This window comes from Poecilia latipinna, unplaced genomic scaffold, assembly GCF_001443285.1.
Source record: "Poecilia latipinna isolate Pla-1442-1.1 unplaced genomic scaffold, P_latipinna-1.0 Scaffold66, whole genome shotgun sequence".
NCBI lineage: Eukaryota > Metazoa > Chordata > Actinopteri > Cyprinodontiformes > Poeciliidae > Poecilia > Poecilia latipinna.
Genome location: NW_015112682.1, coordinates 144874 through 163314, shown reverse-complemented (window position 1 = coordinate 163314; position 18441 = coordinate 144874). Strand labels below are relative to the sequence as shown.

The window sequence follows — 18441 nt, the reverse complement described above, 5'->3', positions numbered from 1 at the left end:
AATGTTTATGATTAGGGCTATAGGGTTAGCGCCACTAACCTTTTAGTTAGTCATTAGCACAGCTAAAATAGTGGGCACTTAAAATTCACTTTCTTGACAAAGTTTCTGTTCATCTTATGCTGAACACCCAGCTTACTTGATTTTCACAATTTGGCCAACAAAACAAATGCAACTGAGGAGGCCATTAGAAGAAATTAAGAAAAACACATTTAAATTGGTATATAGAATATCTATTAATGTTTGTAGCCTTCAAACAGTGCATGTGCTACAAGAGATCCTTAGTATTTACATTGCAACACCCATCTCACAGCTCTCCAGTTAAGTTGCTCCATTTTCTATTGGACAATAGCTAAATGGGTTCCTATTGAGGGCTGAGATGAGACATGGGGCAAGAGGCATGGCTCTCCGCTGCCTGCGGAACGGTCTGGCTGATAGATGGTTTATTTCCATTTTGCAGAGGATGCTGATAGGTTCTGTGGGCTGTGGCAAAATGGAAAATATACTATTCACTCACAGGCATATCAACTGCAGACTCTCGCCTGACTGAGAGCTATAGAGACGTGTCAAATCAACTGTCGTCAAAGACAAAAAGAGAGACCGATAAGGGAGAGGGACCAAGAGGAGAGCCGCAGTAACCCGGAGCTAAGTGGTTGGCTTCACCAAAGGCAAAAATATAAACAAAGGCTGTAAGATGATATTGTATGACAGTATCGATATATCCAACTGGTTGGTGAGTATTTATGTGTTTGTCTGAAAGGAAACAGTAAAAAGAGATGGCCGCTGAAGAGTCTGAGAAGGTACTTTCTTTCTGTTCCAGCAACAGCTGATTAAATGGGAGCCTGCATGTAAGTAGGTCACTCATCAAATGGACTCAGATCGTACGTAGCCAGTGTAACATTTGCAGAGCTGTCCTTATGAGCGTGCGTGAGGTAACAGCCAGCAATCACGAGCACTATCAGTCTGTAAGAGGAGCACCAACAGAGGTCTGTTGACCTCTCCACATCTCTGTGGGTTTCCTCTTCTCTGTCACTTCTGTTTGATCCCTATCAAGGTCACTGTCATCAAATGATTCAGTAACATAAAAGAGTCTGTGGGAACATGTTACAGCAGAGAGGATGGCATGGAAAAACAAAACAAAAAGAATGACTGGGAGCACAGACCGTACATTAAGATGATCCAATGTAATCGGCTTGTTTTGTGAGCCTGTGTGTTTTGTAAAAAATTAGCAATCTACACTTTCAGGGGACAAAGTAACCTCTTTTTACAATGAATCACTATTTTCGCCAAACAACTCCGCTGATAGCACTGGACATTTTTAAATTACAGTGTTGCTCTCATAATGGCCCTAATCAAGCAGCAGCCTTAAACAATCCGCCGCATCAACCCTCGGACAAGAAGGACACATAAAGAGGGATAAAAAAAATGTTAATTAATATACATGCATAATAAAGAGCTGTTTTAGTATGGAATACATTCAAGTCATGTAATTAAGCTGCTGCTGAATGCATATTCAAATGAAATCACATTAAAATAAAATGTTATTTGCAAATTTAACGGGTACAGAGTGCCAAATATGGGGAGAAGAGTGTGAGAAAGAATTAAAAAAAAAATCATTTATTACGTACTATATTACGCAGTTTGCTGCCAAATGCAACATTATTTACTACCAACAAAGACACAGTTCTTAAGTTTAACACCTGATACAATCCTGAGGACCTAGAAGTGTTGCTGGCAAGAGGAGATGGTTTTTACATAAAAAGCTGTAACAACTATTAGGTCATTTTGTTTCACCTTTTCCAGAGAAACTAAAGACAAAGTGGAATCTCCAACAGAATGATACAATTACTGCTCTGCTGCAATGGTTTTGGCATTTTTTTGTCTTCTTNTGATGTTAGGGTTTTCTAAGAGGGAAGTTACATACACACTGATTCCTCAGGCACTATTATAATGTGCGGTAAAACATATTTATCTCTACAGATACTAAACTGCCAAACAGACATTGGAGTTCCTCTGTCTGTGTACAACGAAACACACTACCAATGCAAAACTCGGTAACCTACTGCAGGGAAACCCAGCAGCTGTACAAATGACACAAGTGACGTAGATGAGCTGTGTTTTCTCACTGCTGCTCTGCCCCTGTTCTTGTCAGTCACAGTCCACAGCCGTCTGTGTGTCAACTAGTTTTGTTTCAGCAGAAACCTGAACAAACTCTGCAGGTTTGTACCTGTGTATGTGTGTTCATGCATGCGTGTTCGGGATTGTGTAACGCTCTGTGTTTGCAAACCTGGCAGCAAATTCAACTCCCCAGTGAAAAAGTGAAAAAACTGTTTTGCATTTCTCTCTCTCTTCTGCTGTTTGCTGGACGTCAGAATTGCGTAACCTACTCCAGACGTTGCAGTAATCAGCTGGGGCATTATTGACACCTCATCACGCCATGCACAGCCACTTAGTGAACTAAAATATTTTCATGTTTGTTTGGCTTCTTTTTATTATCACAACATTTTCATACAATTGTCCATTTAAAATAACTTTACACAGAGGCTTTTACCGAGCAGTTTAGTGTAATAGCACAACCTGTTTTGGTATTAAATTTTCCATCTAAATAAGGATATTTTAAGAAAAAAAATGCACATTATTTCTCTGTGATGCATTTTTTTGTATTATTATAAATAGGTCTGATTAAATTTAGTAGTCTGCTATGTAAGTAAATAACTACAAATAAGATCGTAGGAGAAGTAAATATGTACATTTACTCCCCAGACTTTGATGTGGGATAGGCATGAGCAAAATAAATACTAAAATTGGCAACTTTTTATACAACTGTGTAACATTTCTGGTAAAAAAAAAAGCTTCTTCCCTACTGATACAAAAAGATGTTAAAGTCACATCCTTATCTCATATGTCTTACTATGCTAATTCTACAAATAAATGTATGTATGCTTGTGTTTTCACACCTGGGAGCAACTGATTTGTTTCCCCAAAGCTCAAATAATATCTGAACTATGACCCCAAATCCCAGAGGAGTGGAAACAGAAACTTCTACGTCTCTCAGCCAGACAAACACTCAAAGAGGAGTGGCAAAAGCAAATGAGGTGGATTAGCAGTGCTTGCCAGCAACTGGTGGTGCCATCCAGTCTTTGTTGCATAGTTTTGTTATTCTCTTTAAATGGATCACCGTGGAGCTCTGAAGTTTACGAGCCCTAAAACACTGACCAATGTTACAATGTTAGTATATGTTACAGTTTTATGGGAAAAGGGTCACATTTTAATTTATAAATTCTTGGCTGTTTTTTTCATTTACACTTTTAAGCCTTTATCCCACAAAACATACAGGAGTTGGTGCGGTCACTCCTAACACGTGTTTTGTTGGTAGCACCAGCAGCTTGGACAGAGCCGGAGAATTAAAGCATTGAAATTTAAAGACCCACACACTTAGAATCAGTGGAAGATAGTGAACTTATTATATAATATGACTGTTGCAGTAAATGCAGCTGTACATTTGTATGTGTTTTTTTCTGTATTTAAGGTTATAAATAAGTTAAACATTATAATGCAAAATACTAAACAGATCAGTATGATTGTCCTGTTTGTGCTAAGTTGAAATGGCAAACACTTCTCATTATGTAGAAGTTCAGCTTATTTGAGCAGATATTATAAAGAATTGCTATTATTTTCATGAGAGCAAAGTCAGCATACATCTTTGCCTCCAGCTCAAACTTCATTCGCTGCTTTCAGTTTCCTCATGCAGGACTGACTGTCACTATCTATCTATACACCCATTACAAAAGGTCCTGCATACAGACCTTCGTTTTCAGTTGTCCAATTAAAATAAGCTAATTAGCATTATGCCATTCCATTAAAAAGATGTTGGCTGTGATACATCATTTTAATGTTTGAAAAGCGTATGGGTGGCAAAAACAGGCCTCTTTTTACCTCAGGCTACATCTCAACTCTAGTGGCATACACAGCTGACGGACAGCTCACACCAACAAGTTGGAGTTTTCTCTACTGTATGTATAATAAAGCAACAGAAAAGTCTGCAAGCTCATTAAAATTAGTTAATACCTCAAGAAAGGTATGACGTACAACTGCAGGATACATTGAAACGTAAAGCCATGTCTCCAAAAATGCTTTTTGACTCAAATAAAGGGCTCAAAGTTTTGCATTATATGACGCTGAAATTAACCCAGGAAAAAAAAAAAAAAAAAAAAACAGAAAGACAAACGAACTGTACTGAAAATGGGGTGGTCCGATGTCCGAGTACCTAGAGAGCTCTCTATTTCAACATCAGGATATCGAGCAGCACAACTCAGATACCGAGTACCTTAGCAGATGGCACAAGTATAGCCTGTTTCAGCATGAGGTAGGAGTGAGCTGAGATGAAAGCTAGACTGCATTTATCGCCACTAGGGAGCCTAATTTCTGTCGATAATAAAGCAGCAGCTCTCTCTAAAAGAAGGATAGTAAGTAAACCGCAGTGATGAGGTATTTTAGGACAAAGGAACGAGCCGAGGGAGACACAGGAGTGAGAATTGATCAAAAACGGCAGGTGAAAAGGAATGCGAAGTCATGTTGCCATAGCAACAAGCCATGCAGACAAGTATAAAGGCTGCGGTTGCGTGCAGCTTCTTCTTTTTTTTTTCTTTTTTAGCATGTTTCCCTAAGAGCTGCTGTTTGACCATCTGAACAGCTTCCGTATGCTTTTGGTGAACAAACAACGTGTCAAGTGCACTGTCCATCTGAATGTGTCATTCCCTATTTACTTATGTGAATGGAGGATCACTTCATCCCTGTTACAGGCGTCTTCTTGCTGCAAAGCCAGACACCATGATTCATTCCAGAATGGATCACAAGAGAAACTTTGCATTTTGTAAGCAAGAAACAATGTTTCTGCCTATATCACTTCTGGAGGCGACTGCCTGCGATACTGAATAATGCAGGTAGGAAGACTGCTGGTTGCCACAGCAGCAGTGAAGCTGCTGGTGAAATAGCTTTACTGCCACAATATGGAATCACTAATATTAGCAATGCCAACTCTACTTCAGACACACAAAGGCGACCCAATTAAAACAACACATAAAGTTTGTTTTCAGTAAATGAGCCTTAAGAGATGGAGGGTCAAGTCAAACATTTTATATTTAGTAATGCCAGAGGCTGCGGGGATGTTTGCATAACATTTTGTTTGATGCCATCTGTGTCTCTGTTTCTGAGTTGAAAGAGGAGCAGCTGAATAAGCAAGGAGCCTGAATTAATATAGAGACTGAGAGGTTCCTAATGAACATTTATATATGTAACATTTAACAGACTTCCAGGTCAGCATGAAAGTGCTAATGTGTACCCCCTGTGTGCCAAAACCCTAAATATGCATCTGATGGCCTCATTCAGTCACACATCGTTTGGCTACCCATGTAGCATCAGGCCTGTCAGGCCTTCAGGCCTGAAACATTCAGAACACAGATTTCTGTTTCATGCGGTTTCCTTTTCTGAAACAGAGCATGACAGTTGGCATATAGTCAAGAAGCAAAACAGCAAGGAATTTTTTTAAAATGTTGTTAGTAAGTGTGCTTAATAAGTTAATTCATTCCCCTTCAGACTCCGTGTTTCAGCAATAACTATCCAGAGGAGTTGCCCCGCCCCCTCGGTGTTATCTCCCACCTCTTCCGCTGAAGGTTAAGGGTACATTCACACCAGCCCTGTTTAGTCCGCTTCAATTGAAGTCCAGTTTGTTTGCCTAGAAAGTCTGGTTTGCATAATTTGTATGCAAATGATGTTAGGGTGAAGTGAAGACCGCTCCAAAATCAGGAAGGGGACTACAGTGCAGGGCATTGTGGATCAATACAACTAAAACAAACACACTAATCCAACGCTACAGGGAGAAATGGATCTTGTTCTTTTACCAAAAACAAACAAAAAATCTTGAAACCCCTAAAATCTGACTCTGCTCCATTTTTGTTTACATTTTGTGAAAAAGAAAGTTGTGCTCATGTCTTCTTCAGTAGCTTGTTGTGTCATGCTAGTCCAGGTGTGTTAAGCTGGAGACTGAATGCTAACCAGCAAAGCAAAAATGTTATTCCAACTTCCAGCTAATATCAGCTTATAATACTCACAATGCAACTTAGAGAAAAATTCTAAAGCTTTTAGAAATACAACTTTATAATATTCAGTGCAATGAACAAGTTTAATTAAAAACTGCTGATAAATTTGTTTATATCTGTTCCTAAATGATCAAAATGAAAGAAACTGAAGGTAATTCATTGTTATGAGTCCATAAAACAGGTGACTAATTTTAAATAGTGACTGCCATTCTCACCTGAGTTCTCACATTTATGTATATCAAAATTAAATGGTAAATAAATATAAGCATCATAAATGTAATGGTCCTTATTTTAGTTCTTCTATTTTAAATAAAATTAATCCGACCATATTTAAAAAAACAATAATAATCCTTCATTTGCCGGTTTTGTGACACTATTATTCTGTGGTTCAGAGGAAGCAGACCCAGACACCATGATAATCATCATTCCTTAATGTTTTAAGCTTTCATTTAAATATACCAAAAAAGTTTAAAATTGGGAAAAAAGATGCCCACAGAAAAAAAGCCCCATAAAAAGTCCTGCATCTGATTAGATCTACAGCACATTTTTTTATTAGTGTGATGATTGAGCGAGCTGACCTGGCAGCCATCTTGTTTGGAGACATCTGCAGAGGAATCCTTTGATGTAGCTGAGCACCACCACACACCACCCTCACCATGATCCCCCTGTTTCCTCCGTTTCCGTGCTTTATGCCTCCTAACTATCAAAGGCTCCTTCAGTTCCTCCCGTTGGGCTATCAACCATAATAACATTAAGTGAACCAGCAGGGATCAAATCCACGAGGAGTCCTTACCAAAGCCGGGATAAGGGGATAGGATTAGAACAAATGATGGAGTATGAGCTGATCGAACTGAACTGAAAACATTAAAACAACACATAACTCAAAACAACTGAAACTGCTACGGCTCCTGGCTGAATTGGCAGCATTAAGTTTTTAAAAGCTTAGCCCAGCCGTGATAAAGAGCATCTGATCCAAGGTCAGGGCTTGACCAGTAAGATGACCAATCTAGAAAGCAGCTGAGGAATAGGATGATGAGGGGATTAGGACGTGTTGGCTTTCGTAATCTACGCTTCCTGGATGAAAAACACAGAGGAAAGGGAAGGAAAAGAAAGGAAGAAGGCGATGCATTGCAAAAGAGGATGGCTCAGCAGTGTGTGAGAAGAGGTCCAGGGATTACTGCATGGGGGTCAGAGACGGCTCGCTTTTAGACCGGTTCATACATGAACAAATCACTTCCTCTAAGACGTGAACAGGGGAGTGACTGGAGAAAGAGTTTAGAGCAAGAATATCCTTTTCACAGCTTATCAGAAATAAAAAATGAAGGGCTTAAGGATAAAACAACCTATAAAACATCAGCATGCATTTCTTGAATTATTAATTAAATGTATAATTATAGATTCAAAGAAAAGGCTCCAAAAAAAGACAGATTTATTGTTAATTTTTAATTTGAAGTACTTGGATACATTATGACTTAACTTCATAGTTTGAGTGACTCAACTTTTACCTTTCAAACAGAAACTTCAGTGCCCCTATAAAACACATCATGTCAGACAGATTCTACTGATATCGGCTCTGTTTCTGGCACAAGTCTCTTTTTGTTCTAAATTAGAAATACTGGACAAATTAATTGATCAAACTGTCTGAATTAATTGATGGTTTGTCTCTAAAATAAACTGCAAACTAGTTTAAAAACTGGATTATGAGGAAAAAAAATTGTATTTGCTATTTTCCTAAAAAGCATGATTTGTCTGATCTGGCTACAATTGGATATTTTAACTTGGTCATCAAGCCAGCATGACAGAAACTGGGTATTGCTGCAGACCAGTCAGTGTCATTTGAAGGTCAAGTAAAACGACTGGTCAGAAAAACTTTTGATCATTGGAGAAATGTTTGTAAACTAAGGAAACATAAATGTAATGAATTAACGTTTTCCCCGACATTTTTCTTTAAACATGCTTTTTGTAAAGATTTTCAATGTATTTGCATCATCTACCGCCAAACTGAATGATAGTGTTGAGCTTTAGTATTAGTGGAACTAATGTTTATGATTAGGGCTATAGGGTTAGCGCCACTAACCTTTTAGTTAGTCATTAGCACAGCTAAAATAGTGGGCACTTAAAATTCACTTTCTTGACAAAGTTTCTGTTCATCTTATGCTGAACACCCAGCTTACTTGATTTTCACAATTTGGCCAACAAAACAAATGCAACTGAGGAGGCCATTAGAAGAAATTAAGAAAAACACATTTAAATTGGTATATAGAATATCTATTAATGTTTGTAGCCTTCAAACAGTGCATGTGCTACAAGAGATCCTTAGTATTTACATTGCAACACCCATCTCACAGCTCTCCAGTTAAGTTGCTCCATTTTCTATTGGACAATAGCTAAATGGGTTCCTATTGAGGGCTGAGATGAGACATGGGGCAAGAGGCATGGCTCTCCGCTGCCTGCGGAACGGTCTGGCTGATAGATGGTTTATTTCCATTTTGCAGAGGATGCTGATAGGTTCTGTGGGCTGTGGCAAAATGGAAAATATACTATTCACTCACAGGCATATCAACTGCAGACTCTCGCCTGACTGAGAGCTATAGAGACGTGTCAAATCAACTGTCGTCAAAGACAAAAAGAGAGACCGATAAGGGAGAGGGACCAAGAGGAGAGCCGCAGTAACCCGGAGCTAAGTGGTTGGCTTCACCAAAGGCAAAAATATAAACAAAGGCTGTAAGATGATATTGTATGACAGTATCGATATATCCAACTGGTTGGTGAGTATTTATGTGTTTGTCTGAAAGGAAACAGTAAAAAGAGATGGCCGCTGAAGAGTCTGAGAAGGTACTTTCTTTCTGTTCCAGCAACAGCTGATTAAATGGGAGCCTGCATGTAAGTAGGTCACTCATCAAATGGACTCAGATCGTACGTAGCCAGTGTAACATTTGCAGAGCTGTCCTTATGAGCGTGCGTGAGGTAACAGCCAGCAATCACGAGCACTATCAGTCTGTAAGAGGAGCACCAACAGAGGTCTGTTGACCTCTCCACATCTCTGTGGGTTTCCTCTTCTCTGTCACTTCTGTTTGATCCCTATCAAGGTCACAGTCATCAAATGATTCAGTAACATAAAAGAGTCTGTGGGAACATGTTACAGCAGAGAGGATGGCATGGAAAAACAAAACAAAAAGAATGACTGGGAGCACAGACCGTACATTAAGATGATCCAATGTAATCGGCTTGTTTTGTGAGCCTGTGTGTTTTGTAAAAAATTAGCAATCTACACTTTCAGGGGACAAAGTAACCTCTTTTTACAATGAATCACTATTTTCGCCAAACAACTCCGCTGATAGCACTGGACATTTTTAAATTACAGTGTTGCTCTCATAATGGCCCTAATCAAGCAGCAGCCTTAAACAATCCGCCGCATCAACCCTCGGACAAGAAGGACACATAAAGAGGGATAAAAAAAATGTTAATTAATATACATGCATAATAAAGAGCTGTTTTAGTATGGAATACATTCAAGTCATGTAATTAAGCTGCTGCTGAATGCATATTCAAATGAAATCACATTAAAATAAAATGTTATTTGCAAATTTAACGGGTACAGAGTGCCAAATATGGGGAGAAGAGTGTGAGAAAGAATTAAAAAAAAAAACATTTATTACGTACTATATACGCAGTTTGCTGCCAAATGCAACATTATTTACTACCAACAAAGACACAGTTCTTAAGTTTAACACCTGATACAATCCTGAGGACCTAGAAGTGTTGCTGGCAAGAGGAGATGGTTTTTACATAAAAAGCTGTAACAACTATTAGGTCATTTTGTTTCACCTTTTCCAGAGAAACTAAAGACAAAGTGGAATCTCCAACAGAATGATACAATTACTGCTCTGCTGCAATGGTTTTGGCATTTTTTTGTCTTCTTCTTTAGAGGGAAAATATCAGTAGGGATTATTCTGGAAACTGATCATGGAGACGCAGAAGACAATGGATGGATGAACGGATGAACTGATGGATGGATGGATATTCAAATTTAGAAAATATGTACAATAAGTGGGTATTAAGATGAAAATTTCTATTACATTAAAATAACCTGCATGCTGTCAACAGAACACAAATATGATAAGTCTTGATAGTGATGTTAATGTTTTTGATCCTTTCATTCAGTTAGTTCCGGTTCATAGACAATGCCTAATATAACAATTATTTCACCAAAATATTTAAACAATGCCAACTGTTAAATGCAGTCAATGCCAAAGAAATTAAATTCAGATCAGCATCAGCCAGAGATTAAATTATATTTGAATCAATTCATTCCAAAAGCGACGGTAAAAAAAAAAAAAGAAAAAAAAAAGAGAATCATAAATTCAGCAATAGAACATGCAGGAGAAAAGGAAGTAACAAAAATGCCCACAAACATCTAAGAATTTCATATTTAACTCATTCACATTATTGCAACTCAAAGATGTTTAATTACATGATGAAAACTTAAATGTCCTCCTACAGAGGCCTGGGCGATAAACCGCAAATTAACAAACACTGAAATTTATGACAATAACCAGTGTCATTTTGCGGCATTTTCAGCATTTTAAAAAAAATGAAAAGTAATTTTTGGCTGTGCATATATCTATACAAGATGCTGCATTACATGTACAGTCCTTGCAATGTGACTTTATCCCATCCAGTCTGTAACAAGAAGTGAAATAGACAATGAAATTGAGTAAATTGAGGATATTTCAACTACTGAAGCAGCGGTCACAGAGCTGGTCGAGGAGGAAGGAACAGCTCATTCCCAAAATAAATGCAATATCAGTCATTTTGGGTTCAGCAGGGACATTGGAAGATAAGTTATTTTATACTTCTAAGCATGTTCAATTGTGTTCATTTGTTCAATAACTCTTAACAAGTAAAAGCACACATTTTCTTCATTTAATCGCAGGTGCTGTAGCTTTAAAGTCCATTAAAGTGGCAACAAAAATAATTGCAAAAAACCAGTCACACCATCAATATAACCGGCTGTGAAGCATTTACACCGCCCTATCACATTCCTTATTAAAAAGGGGGTAAGGGGAGTCGATTTATTGTTATTGAGGTGACCTGCTCAATATATCATGATATTGATTTTAGACCATATCGCCCAGCCTTGATCCCACATGTATGCAGGCCCTCTGCCTGTCGCCCAACCCAACCGTTCCTTCAGCGCACACATCATAAGTTTCTCTCCTGTTGCTACAGGAGGATTTCTCTTGAGCCAACAGGAGATTCGCTGTATGCAGTCACATTCTCAGGCTTTACCACACATGTGACAGCAAGAAAAGAGAAGAAAAAAAAAACTCAACAATGCAGCTGAGATGAAAGAAAAACATGTTGGCTGGTGGATTCCGAGGCAAATTAAAGATGGTGTTCAGTTTATTACGTAGCCTTCCTCAGAGCCAAGGAGAGCGGAACGCCACAGAGGTACCATGTGAGCCTGAAATTGAAAAACGTGACTTCTCCTTCCACTTTTTATGAAATGCAAATAATTTATCCACCGGGGACCTTCCTCAACCGAAATGTTCTCCATGAAATTGGATGCTGCACAGTAACTAGTTTTTGCATAAACTGATGAATGATCAGAGGCAGGATGTGCAGCACTATGTTTGTCATGGCTAACCCGACAGTAAAGACTGCTTATTAAGCAAATGAATGGAACATGTCCAGCTGCCAGACTCCAACCATGGCAATCCACCTTTTCTGCTCGGTTTTATTTCTCTTTGAGATGCAGAAAAACAGTTTGATGAAATAAAAAGAGACTTGCAGCAATCTTGTGTTGCTTGACAGAAGTGTTAAATTTAGAGGAGCTGATTTTTGTGCTGCAAGGTCGAGATGATTTTATGGTTCTGAAGCTTGCCGCCGTCACAAACCAGCTTAGAGGCCACAAATAGCTATGTGGGTGAAAGTGAATCGATACGTGACTTTTCATTATGGTTCCATTTCCCAGTAACCCGTCTGTTCAGAGGACTGGCAGATAGGCTGGAAATTGAGACTCATCAAAGACCTCTTCTGTGACAATCAGCAGGAAACAACAACCTGGATTGTTTCAAGGCAAATGTACCATCTATGTATAGATTTACGACAATTTTTCTTTTAAATTAGTCTAGAAATATTTAGGAAAATGCTTATTTTATGGTTCTGGTAAAACATCCGCGTAAAATGTTCCAAACATGATCTAAATATTGTAATTTCCTGTTTGTTTGTTTTTTTATTTTGCTTCTATTTCATTTGGCTTCAGCTGGAGAGAGATTGTGAAGCTGAATAAATAGTTCAAAGTGAAATGCCCCCACTCAAACATGTATTACTGACCATTTCCTAGCCATGACTAACTGCATGATTAATTGCATGATTAAAAGAAGGAGAAAGCTTTGACCTTAAAACCAGACTTCCTATGATACAAACGCTAAAAGCTTCCTGATTAACTTCTATTTCAATTTTCTGTCAGCACACTCAGCTCTTGTCGCTTTTTACTGAACTGTTTACTAGACGGTACTTAAAGCCCACTAGAATATAATGGATGGGCTACAATAAAAGAAAACTAGTAAGCTTCAAGTAGAAGGATCTTTATATAGCAGATCCTTTATAATATTTGTATTGTGCAAATCCCTGGTGCCTCCTGATGTGCTCCGTTTGATTTTTCTATTGAGCAACTCGTCTCTGTTCTTGTTCTAAAACCAATAAGTAATCGTATAAAGGGAATTGATTGGGTGGGATTTCAAGAAAACATGATGTTCTGCTTATAGGGTTCCCTCCCCCAACAACAAATTAACAAAAAGAAACCAATTATTAGATCAAAACTTTAATATTAAGAATACAAATATGTCTTTGCTTGTTTGAGCTGACCATCTGGTTCTGTTGTGCCATTTTTACAACTTAATTTGATTTAACTTTCCAAATTCAGTCAAATATGGAAACTACACCATAGATTATGTGGAATAGTTTTTGATAACTACATTACGACACATTCAAAATAAAACGATATGATCAAATTAGCTTTAGATGTACCACAGGGAAAAAAAAAAATAATAAAACATCCAGAATTTTCTTTTCATTTTAAAAAGTGAAGCATAAGAGACGAGGAGTTCTTTGTTCATCTTCTTTGGGTGTGATTCATTTCCATCCTTCATGCTGGGTGACCTCCTTTTCACCTCCTTAAAACTAGCCAGCTGTTTTTTATTTATTTATTTATTTATTTATTTTCCCACTGAAGCCATTTTTCATTTCCAGCGAATCTTGCAAATTGATTTAACATTGTCTACATTCAATTGATCTAATGAAGGATTTTCTGGAAATATTCTTCTGCACAAGAAAAACTAAAATGCCTAATACGCCAGAACATATGACTAATGGCTTTTTAGCAGTTCAGTGTTTGTGAGAGTGTGTGTGCCGCAGACACCCAATTTGTACAAGCTTTTGTTTAAGCTTTTCACCGTAGCACGATGAGTCAACAGCAAGATTTCGGGAAGTGCAGCCCTTCATGACTAATTATACTCTCTTGCTTTTTAATTGAGAGACCAATGAATGCATATCCGTCCGATACATCCGGATAGCCACTACTGATTGTAACTATATTCTAATTAGCCAGAAAACCCATTCATTGTCTCACAACTATTGTATCTACGCTTCATTAAAACCCACCTTTATTAAATTCAATTATGTAATGTATAATTATGAGCTTCCTTTGAACTTCAGGAGCCATTTGTAACACGGTGCACTGATGGAAAACCACATTTGGAATTGGGAGGATGAGGTTTTAAAAACCAGTAATATCCTTAAATTTTAACATGTCTGAGATTTTTATCGATTTTCAAAACTTTTTACAAAGGAAAATCTGGAAAAAAAACAACAAAAGTCTGGTCCAACCAATTGACTTCAAAACTTAATAAATTAGTAGTTAGAGTCCAGACAGACATATTTATTTCTCTATTTAAATTCAGATGTTCTGTGAAAATCTCAGAGGTTCATTGGAGAATGTTGGTGAACAAACACAATCACAAAAACCAAGTTTTGGAGAAACGGGGTTAAATTATCCAACTACATCACAAACTTTCTATTCAGTGTTACAAAAAAGTGTTTTCAATCTGTCATTTGAGAATGGAAAGAGTGTGGCACCTAAACCAACATGAAAACATTAATCAGAAGCAGATAAGAGGTCAATATAAAATGTTGGCGCTGCAGAGATCCACAGCTCAGGTAAACCTGTCGACAGGTCAACTACTAGCTATGAACCTCATTAATCTGGTCAGGCTGTTGACTTTTGGAAAGAAAACGAGAAAAATAAAATCCAGATATAAAGTTTGCAACAAGGCATGTAGGGGTTTAAAAAAAAAACAGCTTAAAGCCTTTAGGCCAACTGTAAAACAACATGTTTACTTCAAAACTAATACCATGAAAACACCAAATCAACTGTAAAAATTGTTGGTAGAATTAATGGCTTGATGCAATCTGCTGGGTTTCCTTAGAGACATTGTGAATTGGCGCCATATAAATAAGGCCGAGTTGTATTGAATTCTGCTTTTGAGATTTGAGGGCGTTTTTTCAGCAGGACAGGGACACTGCTCTGAAGATTTATAGAGCTAGCCAAAGTGCAAATCTAGCTGAAATAAAAAGACCCAAAACATTGGAAGGTTCAGCATCCAGGAGAACAAGAAACTTAAACGTACAACCTTCGAAATGACCTAGAAACCAACCCAGTTGAGAAGCTTGGGGTTTTTGGTGTGAAAATTGAAAATATTTAATACAAATGAATAATTCTGCAAGACACTTTATATGAACTCTGACCAAAAACGGTGGAAAGTGAAAGAGAACAGACCACATAAATCTATCTCCTCCAGGGGAGACGACACACTTCAGCACAAAACCACCAAAAACATTTGGGTGTGTGTTTTTTGAGAGAGCTACCTTTCCCACGTAACAAGAGCCTGTATTAGTCAGGACTTGCACTGCATTTCTGCTTCCTCTCTCTTTCCATTCACAGTAGTCTAGTTGCAGAGTGGGTAGACAGAGAATAATGACGTTGAGCATGCACAACAACTGCTTCCCGAGGAGAGGGCCCCAGGGAGCATTTTTGCAGTATTATGCAGTCAGCCATAACTAAAACATCATTACCACCCCGTTCACAGTCCGGAGTAAGAGTGCAGACTGGAGCAGAGAGGAGGCGGATGGACTTATGAAGTTAATGACCGTTTTTATTACCAAAGAAACTCCACTGGCTATTTTCTCAGGTAATCACAAATTGTTTTATTTTATGTCATTTAGTGGTCATTTTCAACACCTTAAGAATCACTCTCACCATCTGGAAGAAAATCAGGGGAAAGGAGAGAACGAGTGGAGGAGATGGAACCAAGCAGTTTTTGATGAATGTGTAAAATTACACAATCTAACCCGCAATGATAATAATTAAAACTCGTGAACTGATTAAGAAGTAACCTAAACACAAGGTTAATTGGTGAAACATATGAATGGGATAACTGGAAGAAATAGGCTGCATTTCATGCTTTCACATAACCCAATATGAGTTTGAGAAAAATGGTTCAAGTTGACAGAAAATGAAGGAACAAATCATCTCTGGTACATCACCAATATAATAAAATTTCATAATGACACCATAAAAATGTTCCTGCTCATGTGCTACAGACGCAGGTGCTGAGGGGGAGAAGTGAAAAGTTTCCTAGATTAGCAAATTAAATTGCCTCCTTCAACTTTTTAGAGTTTTCTTTTTGATGAGCTTTTTCCTGCACATTTGCAACAGATAAGTTAAAAATCTCAGTGTGAACAGCTGGGAGCAGTTATGCCATTTAACCAAGGTATCATAGATGGGACATTTGTTTCATCCACCCAAACAGGTAAATAAAACATTCCCCAAAGCGATCATTATGCAGAGTAATGTAAATACAGCCATCATATTAATCATTCTGTGTCATATGGTTGATATTTTTAATGCCTCTTTACCTTGAATTTCATTGATTTTACTAATGATCAATAAAATAATTATGTATTCTAACTGAAGCTGTAAAACAATACCATGAGTCAAATGGTACTGAAGTAATTATGCTAATACCTTTTTGTACTCTCACTGTATTTAAGAGTGAACTTTTTCATAAAGTTGACAGTTTTAATCTGTTTTTATTGCTCTCATACTGTAGTCCAGTCGTCAATTTGAAGAGCCACTTTTGCTACAAAATAAAATCTGTCTAGAGTAAAAAAGACTCTGATCACATGTACTAAATAAAATGTTTTATTTTAAAAAGAGATGGGAATTAAATTTGGACAAAATTCTAAATTTAGAAAAAGCTTGAAGCAAAAAACAATAAATTACTTTTATAAGTTTTGGTGCCTTCTATTGCAGATATTCTAACAGATATTGCATATAAGCATACAGAAGAACTGCAAAACAGCCTTTTTTTATTTTTTATTAAGACAACAGTTTAGATACTGTGACAAACTCATTAATGCACCTATTTACAAATATTATTAGAGTTGCTATGAGTTCTATTATTGGTTAAAAGTGTTTGATTACATAATTGTACCTGCTGTTTAAGCCCACGGATCATTAAATGTGTTTATATGCCATTTTTAATTATTGATCTTGGCTTAATTAGAAAAACCTTTTTGAGAATTTTAATAATAATTAAGAGTGGGTGCCGATTATTTTCCTGCAAATATTTTGGATTAATTACCTATGATATACAACTGGTAATATAAAATAGTTCCTGCTTGAAATGTTTTTTTTTCTCTTCACAAAGATCTGTAAAATTATTCTCACCTTGCTTTTTTTTCCTTAAAAAAAAGCTCTTTTGTTCAATTCTGCACGCCTGAACCAGCTATTAGCCGTCAGCCTCCCTGTTGAGCCATTGACTTTCTCCTGCCAGAACTAAAAAGCAGTATTTAATTATGCACATACAAGGAAAACTAGTCTCTCATTAAAAACTACAGCAGATAAACTGAACTGACACGTTAATGAGGAAGTTGTATACAGAAATGGAAAAATTGCAGAGGCTAAAAACCATTGGGTGAAGTGGAAGGAAATAACCGCTGCCTGGTAATGATAATTTAAGCAGTTGGACTATAAGAATTACCATTAATAGTGCCCAGTAAAAACAAAGTGCTCTGGCAGCTTAAGTAAACACTATTTAGCTCATCTTATCATTAGAATTGCACCTGCATTTTAACTGAATTCCTTAAATAAATAAAGGCCACCTTCCCTTTAAATCTTGAATGCATTTAATTTTCTTCCATCTCCCTTAAACTCCTCAAAAAAGAAAAAAAAAAAAAAAAAAGCCAGTTAAGAAGAGCTGAAATCGTTCATATTTTCATGTTTATAAAGTGCATGGTGCAGTGATACAGCCCTGCGAACATAAACCCTTCCACCTGGTGCATTGTGTCCCTCGTCCGGGTTGTAATCTCGCCGTGTAATGAAGGTTGTAAATCAGCACCTTGGACAGCGATTTCAGTACCAGGGGATGGCGGACAGCAACAACAGCTGACATTCCTCCTTACTGGAGCTACCCTGCATCACACTGATGACTAAACAGAGTTATTCAGGCTGTTGCACAGCTAGCTTAGAAGAGCTATGATTCAAAGAAAAGGGGGAAAGAGGTTGAGTTTGTTTCTGTGTGAATGACATCCTATTTAAGAGATATACTGCTGCTGCAGAGTGACAAAAAAAAAAGATATGCTGAGAAGAGGGTGAGTAAGACGCAAATTTCTCCCTCTAACAGTCCCAGCATGGCTGAGTGAACATGCATAGGTGATATCAAAGCACTGAACTAAAACAAATTAAGAAAACGGCTGATTTTAAATGGTCTTGATGTTTAGATGGAGCTGCAGAAGTGATGAGCTGCAAGCACACACACTTTGCAGCACCTTTAGCATTTGCTCAATAAGAACATGGACGTTAACTTCAAAGTACACATCAGCACACACATCCTTAAATCCAAAACAGAAACAGGACACACACACACACACACACACACACAGCAATGCACCTCCAGTTTAACACTTCAGGATGAGCCTGAAAGGCTGTGTGTGAAGCCTGGTAACCTGGCCTAGAAGTTTCCAGAGTCAAACCCTTGCTGTTCCTAATTAATAACACATTATTGTAATTCCACTTATAAAAAACGAATGATGTCTGCATTAAGTTAAATATTCATGGTCCCAGAGCTGGTCTATTTTTATCATTAGGCCCTCACAGGTAGAAGAGCCTGCATAGTGACTGTTCTCTCATCCGCAGCCTGCCTCTTCAATGCATTCCTTGGAGTCCAGGACTGACAGCCAAAGGAAGGCTTGTGCATGACGAAGAGCGGGAGAGATGAAA

At 37.7% G+C, this 18441-nt stretch overlaps 1 protein-coding gene across 3 annotated transcripts in view; it reads right to left on the bottom strand.

Moving 5' to 3' along the window:
• LOC106964345 (solute carrier family 12 member 5-like) overlaps positions 1 to 18441 on the bottom strand; it is a 186162-nt gene that overhangs the window by 95060 nt on the left and 72661 nt on the right. The window lies entirely within an intron of this gene.